At 38.4% G+C, this 8,659-nt stretch overlaps 1 protein-coding gene across 1 annotated transcript in view; it reads right to left on the minus strand.

The window, feature by feature from the left end:
- Positions 1–7,447, minus strand: part of LOC124165570 — a 166,412-nt gene extending 158,965 nt beyond the window's left edge. The window contains exon 1 of the mRNA XM_046543026.1: positions 6,951–7,447. The gene's annotated coding sequence lies outside the window, so the exon portion shown is untranslated. The remainder of the gene's footprint in view (positions 1–6,950) is intronic.
- Between the last annotated feature and the right edge of the window lie 1,212 nt (positions 7,448–8,659).

Consider the following 8,659-nt stretch of genomic DNA (forward strand, 5'->3'; position numbering starts at 1 on the left):
ACTTGCTCGATTCATGTTTTAGGTCGTATATCTTATTCCAGGCTTGCGGGTTGCTCCTCAATGTTTTTTTTTTAAGGTTTCGGTCATATATCTTTTATGAATGGTATTGACGATTATAAATACGAGTTTTATTTTTTTAGCGTCGAGTCGAGCAGGAGGAAATATGATACCCGCGAGATATTGCAGTTTTGCCTTTGGAAGATCCATTTTGCAGCCGGCTGGCTCTTTAAGTTATAATATCGGAGATAAGTTCTTTGAAACTGCGTGCGACGAGAGGCTAATGCATATGCTGCTTATTAGGTTCGTAAACGATGGTAATATGAGAGTGGAATTCCTCTGGCTGACGCGATCAAGTGGATAATCGCTGGAAATTCGCTTCGGCTTTTTACGCAAATAAATTTTATCCGAACGATTTTCCCGTTTTGCACGTTTCCGTGATGAAAGCGTCGTTTTATTGACTTATCGAGATAAATTTGTGCCTCTCAGTCAATATATGTACTCAGATCCTATAGACGCATAGATATGCCTTGAGCTATGGAGTCGGATTTCATATTATATTTTTATTATATCATGGAACTAACATTTTAGTCTTTAGGTCTAAATATGTGCAAAATTATGGAAAGAGTGTACACTGCCGCGAATAGGTCTCCCTATTCCTATGAAACCACTTTTTGCCGGTCTCGGTGACGGTAGAGTGAAGTCCTCACCTGGTAAACAGAAGGTCGCGGGTTCGAGTCGCACCTGGGTAGGTTGCCTCTTACCAGAACATGAAATTGCTAAATCGTATGAAAGCCCCAATGAAAAGGTAAAAGTAAACGGTTTTTTTGTGGCGTGACAGTAAATAAAATAATCAAAATATTATGTATTCAAGAAACCATTCGTTGAAATTCTCGTGTATATACTTTTAAATTATGTGCCAATATGGAGTAATGTAAACTAGAGAAAGCACAAATTAGGTTTGTTATTGGAGTGTTATATTCCTCTGTTTTTTCTCTACAGTAATATTTTATTTTGCTCAACCAAGGTGAGAAATACAATTATCAACAAATACTGATAAAACCAATATTCACATGCTCTGGTACTGTTGGCGTCCACTATAATTTACGTATTTCCGGAGGACAACCATTTTAGATTCTCCAAAATTCACACCTGCGATCGTGAGAGCTGTTCAACGTTGATGTGATCAAGTAATTCTTACTCGTAAAATGTGTGAGAAAAGACCGTGAGACAGTTCTATTTTTATCGGTCCTCGAAATATCATTGTTCCTCATCTCACGTACGAACTCATACCATTAGCGTAAATTTAGATGAGAGACAGTTTTCGTGCCATAAAGAGGTGGAGAGAGTCGCTCCTGCCACATGATAAAATTACTCAAAGGATTTCCCATCTTGGTGATTGGGATCGAACAATAGGGTAGTTTCCTTCATCAAAGAAAACAAAATGTATTGATTGCGATTCCTTACCCACCATTAGTGTATTCATATTATACAAATTATTTAGTTTTAGAAATCACCGTTTAGGAGAATGGCAATCGTCAATTTTAATCTCATTTGTAAAAGGCCAGATTGGCGCCCATGCGATGCCACTCCACGTGACGTCATAGGGACCTAGTTTCGATACGAGTAGGTAGGAGTTTTACATCGTCTGAGATTACTAATGAATGCATGAGGCACAAAGCTCAGGGAAATATGTCTTAATAATCACCTATTAAAACTGCCTATGGTCGGAAAGTTTCCTTCGTTTGATAAGGTATTAATAATCGTTAATTAAGCCAAGCGCTACCTGCTAGCAGGGTACTCTGCTACCAGCTAGCAGCCTGCGCCTAGCGGTGCCCATGTTCTCGCCCCAAGGTCACCTCACTTGCGGCGGGGGGAATCAGTATGACGTCACACGGGCCTCTCTCGGCATTCATACTTAGCCGTCGCGTTTTCGCGCGCGTGAAGTTTTTCACTTGTCATTTAATCGTGAAAAATAGATATCGTCATTTTAGAATCTAAAAGTGTGAAATTCGTACTTCAGGAGTAATAATCTTTCAATTTAGACAAAAAAATAATAGGAAACTACCCTATTGAATTTTTCAATTGGTGCTCGAATTAGTCTGCGATTGACAATTATTATCGACATTCGGAGGCCTTATATTTCCCATTACAGTGAAATATTCATATTTTCAGTTCGGTAAAAAGGAATATTTATATTGATGACATAGATACTACCGTATATGAAAAATCTAGCATTGAAAATTTGTCTTCAGTTGTTTGCTTTGCGAAGGTTGCGATCTTATGACGCTTTTCCATAGTTGAGGGACCCATATTTAGTTAACTCACGTATGAGCTGAATTTTTAATTTCAAAGTACCCTGACCAAAAGTGCCAAGGCAGTACTTAAATCTGCGTGAAATGGTAGAGAATCAAAATAACGAGCGTAAACTTATTATTTCAGAGACATTTCTGTGCCAACCTATCGATGGTAAATTTCCGCCGTCAATGGCCTTCGTTTATCTTTGACCATTAACGATCGAAAATTAAATCGTCCATTTCAGTTGTTGAGTCAGCTCAAAGTATTGAGTTCTAAGGGCACCATTCATTGAATGCTACCATTATGTCCGTAAATAGTTGAAGATGGCTTCGATAGATCGAACTATCGAATACGCTGTGGAAGGACACGGAAGGGTGAATGGTGTGGGTACGTCGGGCGGCAGAGGGGTGGTTCGGGTGCCGGTGTCTGCTCACTCTTGCGAAAGACTCGAAGCGGTCAGGCAACTTCACAAAAAGCAGTGCCAGTGTAGAGGTGTGCCAGGACCCTCGAAATACAGGCCAAGCCCCTTTGCTTTGTAGCAAAAAAAAAGCTCTTCAACCGCAGTATATCAGGTTATAAAATTACCATTGTACCGTGTATAGCTCTTGTGTTAAATGATATAATATCTACATATGTCCACCCTCGTTATCCGTATTTCGCCTCGTTTTATTCACTATTTATCCCATCCATACGTAATAAAAGGAGTTCTTTTGTATGTAAAGAATGCATGGTGAACTATTAAATCTTTTCAACCGAGATAGTGAGGCAGAGAGTAGTAAGAAGTCATCGGAAAGTTCCTTCACTTTCAAATATTCGTACTTAATAGTGTACAGGTCTTTTAAATGATAAAATATCCACATAAGTTCACCCTCGTTATCCTTATTTGGCCTCTTTTTACACATTATTTATTCCAGTCATGCTAAATAGAAGGAGTTATTTTGCAAGTTAGGAGTACATGGTAAGCTATTAAATCTTTTAGACCAAGATAGTGATGCAGATCGCCAATAAAAAAATCATCGGTAAGTTCTTTCACTTTCAAATATACGTGCTTAGAGGTGTACAGCTCTTCTCTTAAATGACATAATACCTACATATGTTCACCCTCATTATCCTCATTCCGTATCGCTTTATACATTATTTAATCTAAAAATTCTAACATAAGTAGAAGTAGTTCGTTTGCATGTGAAGAATCCATGAAAAGTCATTGAGACGTCTAGTCCAATATAGTGATGCATATCGATAGTAAAAGTTCCACCGCTCTCAAATATGCGTTTTTAGAACTAACCTTATTTTACAGGATAAAAATCATTTAGTGATTATAGATATTTTTTTCAATCACTTACAATTATTTTCAAGTACACTCGAGTAAAATTCGAAAATATTCATTATCTAAATTCTTTTTTTTCTTCGAAAATATCTTATCAATTTCTTATTTTGTCATTGTGGATGAAATGCCGCTGAATTTGGCTAATTTTGCCCGCTTTTGTTCATCTCATTTGTCAACAGGTTATAGCAACAAAATATTTTTCTTTCGCATTACCAGTGTAATATCATCAAAGCATAAAAACCTAGAACCGTCTTGCACGTTGGACATTCAAAGCCAAACTTGCATTTTTTCTAAATAATGTGTCCTTCACTGCGTCATATTTGAAGAGAGGTTAATCAGGACGTAGAGAATACCACAACTTATTGATTAGTATACTAATAAGCCGTTTGCAGTAATGGTTTGGCTGTGATTTTTAGCAAACTAATAATGTAAGGAGCACAGAACCACGTATTTATAACCATGAGAAAATTATTGCGTATCATCGGCATGATATAGGCCTTACAGCTGAATTTTTAAGATTTCGTCGTGATGCAAGGAAAAGATTATTGTGATCATTCGTGCTTCGTTTTTCCATATGAAGGGGATATCGAAGTTTACTTATTGACAGAACGAACACGCCCAGTAACGAATTCATTCTGGATGAGATTTTCGTGCATGAATTTTTCTTATCTTTACGTTTATGAAAAGGCTGAAAGGAACTGAGCCTCGTGGCGAAGAAAGTCGAGTGATACGGCTCGGAGGCCATTCGATATATGGCCCCTGCCGGTTATTCCATTTTCCACCAGGTGCTCCGCGTGCAATGCACTTGGCTATGGGCGTATGGAAATTTGTCTCAATCATTTTATTCATGGATGGATGGACATGACCTCTCAAGGCAGAGTGCTGGTCTCCACTTTGTTGCGTAGAAAGCGAGTGGAGAATTTCACTCTCAAATACCAAGTGGCTGCATTGATATGGAGGCGAATTGTATCTGCTCTCCCACATACGTTTCCTATATAGATAGTCAATGGGTCAAGATAGATGTGTCCACGATCCAGGCTACCTCCACCAATAATTCACAGTTCATAAGTGGCAATGTTAGGTCGTTGGCGTATCAATTCCATTAGATACCTCCTGCACTTGATTTACCTCCGGCCTAGATTTTCCTCTACCTTGTTTGCAGTTTGGCATATTTCTTGGCATGCAAAAAAAAAATGAAAATATCCAATACAACACGTCATGTCCCCTCGTTAGTGGATGTCTTTCAATCAACAGTGAATTAACTTCATGCAAACACTTAAAGAACTTTTGAGACTTAAACTGATACTCAGTTTTATCGCGCACGTTTTACTGGTCAATTTCATTCTCTAATTGAGCAATATTTTTACAATTTTTATTGATCATTTATTTAGTAATAAAGATGCATGTGTACGTTTTCAATCATGAAGTAAATGTGCTTGCATAATTGCATAGTTCTTTTGTCATTTAAGAGGGTAAACTCAAGGAAAATTTCGGATTGAGATATTTATTAGAAGGATGGATGAATTTCCTCTTTGCAAAAAAGGAGCTGTAAGTTAGTGAAAATATGGTTATATGAATAATTATTCTTCCTTTACAGTAATAAATAGAGAGAAAAACATCTGGACTGTTTTATTATGCGTTAAAGGAGAGTTTTTGCTCCTATTTTCCTATGAGAAAACTATTCAAATGTCCAAAAAAGGCCATACTTAATATTATTAATTTGTCGCTGAGGGTAAATTTAATGTTTCAATGATTCCAGCATCGTAATTAACGAGAAAATTGAATAATTTTCCAATTCAAAACCGGATCACTATTAAAAGATGGAAGAAATTTATTCTTACTGGCAGTTTCTTTATTCCGTCTTAGAAATTAGCGTAATTAGCTCTCTACTATGAAAGGGTTTATGTATAAATTGTCGACATTAAATAAGCGGTCTATCTTAATGGATGGGAAGGGTAATTACTAATCTAAATAAAATGTTACTGATCAGAATTTAATTGCTCTCTATGAGAAACCCCTTCTCATTAATTTCTAAATATAGCTTTGAAATGGTGAGTAGTTAAGATATTTGGAATAATATCGATTATCAAGCGTTATACATAACATAGCAAAAATTATTGGGAACGTGGAAGTGGACAAAAATATAAATAATTGCTTTATTTCTTGGACCCGGTGATATAATTCTCGACGTTTAGGGGAAGGATATAAAAACTCTCACTATATTAATATTTCCTGGTCGATGGCTTTTCTCTGGAGGTAGCAGGAAGCCGAGGTCATTTTGACTTATTATGAATGGTTTCTGGGATAGCAGGAAGTAATAGCATGTGTGTTGAGAATTCTGAGCTGGCAAACGTAATTTACGTACACTTGATCATATTAGGGGTAGAATGGGTAGAATGAATAGAGGTGAAATGACGATGATATGGTTAGGTTGAGATAGGTTCAATAATTTGGTTTGGTATGTTAAATAAATCACCGCAGCAAAAATTGGATTTTATTTCTTGCACTTATTTCACGCTCTTCAATTTTAATCCTACAGTTTCATCTCAAAAACGGTAATCCTTACGTAACACGACTGCAAAGTGGCGGTTGTATGTGGATTTCTAGTTAGAAAATAAATTGAACACCCCAATTTACATCATCTATTTCAAGATATCAGCTATTTGGATAACTTTCTAATAGGAGAATAGCACCTTGATTGGATTTTTATTGTTTTTCGAGCTCAAGCCTCGAATTTCTGGCTGGAAATATAGTGATTCACCTGAAATATTTGACGCTTTTTCGGCGTATGAGTGAAGGTTAATGCCGATTCTCTACGGAGACAAAATTTACATTTTTGCCGGTGTTTCCTTGGACGTTTCTTCCATCATCCTCAGTGTACAATGACCTTCAGGACTAGTGGGTAATGAACGACATCTATTAGGAGCAACAGCTTATATCCAAGATTTGACTCAGTATAGTAAGATTCATAACATCACAAAAAAATCAATCATTCCTAAGTTAAATTGACCATGGTCACAATTACTACCTCTTTTCAATCGCTACACACACTCTACCTTTACTCCTATTGCTATATCTGCAATGCTTAGGTCCTCAGCTTATTAGAAATGACAATTATCGAACCAGTGTGTTTGGCATATGATCATTATTATACCGTTTCTATCAAAGTCTTCAACATTTTACCAAAACTAGGCTTGGGTGAGGAATTAAGATGTTGTCAGCATTCGCCATTAGAAATAATGTTTATGTGATCCATATAGTACTGGTAAGAAAGACTAATTGCATTCATAAATGGATCGCAAACGAGCAGAAAAGATTTATTACTCACCCACAATGTAAAAATTGCGTCCACGATGCAGCTGTGCCTTAAGAGGGATGACTAGGGTCCTTTCTTCGGTATCCCAGGAGGAGATATTAATCTGATAAAAGTCCCAATCCTTCTCTACAGACTCCTTCTTCTGCTCCTTGGAAAGAAGGAGCCGAGAACTAGCTTCTAGATGGGGGTACCACAAGAGATGATATCCGCCCCGAGTTGTTTCAAGAGTGGGGCTGTTGGGGGAGGGCCATGGTGGGGTATATGTGTTATCTCCTCGAGTGTCACGGGGAATCCGGCTTTCTTCGTGTGCCGGATAGCCAAGAGCAGGTGCTTCTGCCGATACGGGCGTTGAAGTCTCCTCGGCCGTTGAAGTCTCCTCGACGGTCGAAGTCTCCGCGGCCGCCCCCACCACCACCTCCTCCTCTGCAGACACCCACAGCCACCCCGGCCAGGCACTCCAACCCACAACACACCGCGGCTGAAGCTGCAGCACTGAGCACCACCGTTCGACCAACCACCTCTGAGCAGACTGAGCCGGGGACGGGAGATCGCCCGTCGGCCCGCTGCTTGCTGGTCTCGGAGAGGGGAGGGGAAGTGGGTTGTGGGTGGGGTATCGTTTGGCGGAGTAGGGGAGGCCATGCGGGGAGTGTGAGGGGTTAATCTGAGCGTATTGCAGCTTGGGATGGGGAAGTTGGGGAGCGGAGGGGAAGGTCTGGAGGGGAGGTGGACGAATGAGGTGAGATCGCAGTGTTGGGAGGGAGAGGATGCTGGAAAGAAGTTTTTTGAGGTCGTGATCCTCATGCATTTGGCCAACAAGGGATAATTTTACGCGATATAGGATACATTAATGAGAAAAGCTAGCGGCGGTCTTCGAGAAAAGCGCAACTCGTTTTCCTGTATGTTTTGACTCGAGAATAAGGAATGATCGAGAGTTAAAGTAGATTATGTACAAATTATGAGCAAAGATATTGTACTGCCCACAAGTTCTATTTTATAGCTTAAAACGTGTTTTGATGGCCTTTCAATCACCAACTAATAATCGAGTCCCTAATGACGATTGCAAGACAATCGAAACAAGTTTTGTGAGCTGTCACATAAAACTAGTAGGCAATGTGATATCTTTGTTTATTATTCAATTAGCTCATCTACGATACCTTCCGGAAAAAAGTTGACAGTAGATTTTGTTCGCCGGTTACATAGATTAACATCGATGGCTAAGTTCTAACAACACGTATATCAAAATTTGGCCCATTTGAGTCAGGTATCTTAAACAAAGTGTAATAACATTAAAAAATAAAATACAAGCAAAAATCAAATCTTTGTTTGCAAATGAATGCTTATTTTTCAGTTTTATGAACTTTTGGTTAGTAATTTCTGTGTCCAAAAGTACAGCAAATTAATCGTTGTTTTTTGCTCTCCTGAAAAGTTGATATTTTTGAGATACGTGTTGTTAGAACTTAGGCATCGATGTTAATCTATGTAACCGGCGAACAAAATCTACCGTCAGATCTTGTAGGGTTGTAAAAAAATTGGTCTTGAAGTTGAAAGTTTTAGTAAACCCTCAACCTGATTTAAACAGTTCTAATTATTGATGGTCCTTACATCGTGGAAGGGATTCGTGATGATATAAAAGCAAGAATTTTATTCATTTATCATTGAGATAGTTTTGAGTAAAATAATTGCACAAAAGTATTAAATTTCCTCAGGGTATAAATAAAGTA

The sequence above is a fragment of the Ischnura elegans genome, chromosome 9 (assembly GCF_921293095.1).
Source record: "Ischnura elegans chromosome 9, ioIscEleg1.1, whole genome shotgun sequence".
NCBI lineage: Eukaryota > Metazoa > Arthropoda > Insecta > Odonata > Coenagrionidae > Ischnura > Ischnura elegans.